The sequence below is a fragment of the Nicotiana attenuata genome, unplaced genomic scaffold, assembly GCF_001879085.1.
Source record: "Nicotiana attenuata strain UT unplaced genomic scaffold, NIATTr2, whole genome shotgun sequence".
NCBI classification, from domain to species: Eukaryota; Viridiplantae; Streptophyta; class Magnoliopsida; order Solanales; family Solanaceae; genus Nicotiana; species Nicotiana attenuata.
Genome location: NW_017675191.1, coordinates 61894 through 63437, shown reverse-complemented (window position 1 = coordinate 63437; position 1544 = coordinate 61894).

The following is a 1544-nucleotide window of genomic DNA, read 5'->3' as shown; positions in this document are numbered from 1 at the left end:
AAATCACCTAACGGAGCTAACCAAATCATAAAAATTCCAATCCGAGATCATATACTAACAAGTCAAATCTTGGTCAAACCTTTCAAATGTCAAGCTTCAAACTGAGAACTGTTCTTCCAAATTCATTCTGATCACCCTGAAAACCAAAACCAACGATTTACATAAGTCATAATACACTACATGGGGCAAGTCATGCCCGAGAACTGGCGAGCAAGGTGCAAAAGCTTAAAATGACCGGTCGGGTCGTTACATCCTCCCCCACTTAAACGTACGTTCGTCCTCGAACGTGCCCAGAGTTGTTCCAAAAGCCAACCAATCGCCGAATAACCTTACCACGCATATACCCGGGGGTGATCCCACGTCACCCTATCTCATATAGGTCCGATAACACATTGTAACTGAAATTTCACAATCCAATCTAGCCCATAAACCATAGAACCACATTTCCACTTCTGAAATCATCAATACGATCAGAATCTCACATTTATACTGTGAATAAGTCCGAACAAGCTGTAACAAACCAAATCTGTAACCTCAGGTGCAATTACATGATATACCACATAACTCAAACACTGGTAGTGATAACTTCTAATCACAGCAGCTGTACACAACAACCGAATATCGATCGAAAACCTCTTATCAACTAAAGTATCATTCCGTCACTTTCATATACTGCCAATGATAAATGAAACACGCAATAAGCCATAACAATTTCTCAGATCAACCATTCATGAAGCCGCTTCTCCATTGGCAAAGACCATAGCAAATTTCTGAGCCAAACCTCGATATTATCCTTCCAACATGATGAAATCGAATCAGTTTGTACTCATTTAAGATCCCGACGATCTTATCTAATCTAACACCACTACTCTGGTGACATGACACATCAATACAATCTAAAGCCACAATTCGTGCAATCCGTGCACCAATAAACAACAATCTGAATGTACTCCAATCATGAAGACGACTCGAACGAAAGGGCTGTACCACCAACTCACCAGTACCACCACAACTTAATGCTGAGAACCCATCACACGTCGTAGAAACAGAATACGCGAATCTAACCCGAAGGGTCATACCTCCGCATAACTTCTCTGCAATGCGCGACCCTATGCAAACACTGGTCCACATGAAACACCTCAAGTCACTATGTTCGAAATCGACAACCACGTGCTATTTGATGTCTGGAACCAAAGCAAATCATCATACCCACGGTGAAGCAAATAACATACACCACACAAACCCGAAAGGACATAAGCGCTACTCCATTCACCGAGCAACACCCAATTACTCTTCCCGCTCGACTTCCACTATGAAACCCTAATAGAACCGCATCATATGTGCCTATAACCAACAAATCATAACGCCTCGCAACACAGAAAGGTAATTCATAGATCTCCCCAGATTATTGATAAGCTCAATAACAATCGAATCAACACATCCCTCAACATTACAACTCGGAGCCAACCAAGCCGACTCAAGTTAGAACATACATCCACACTGGCCTTCCGAACTGGGTACCCTACTTTACTTACAAACGGGTA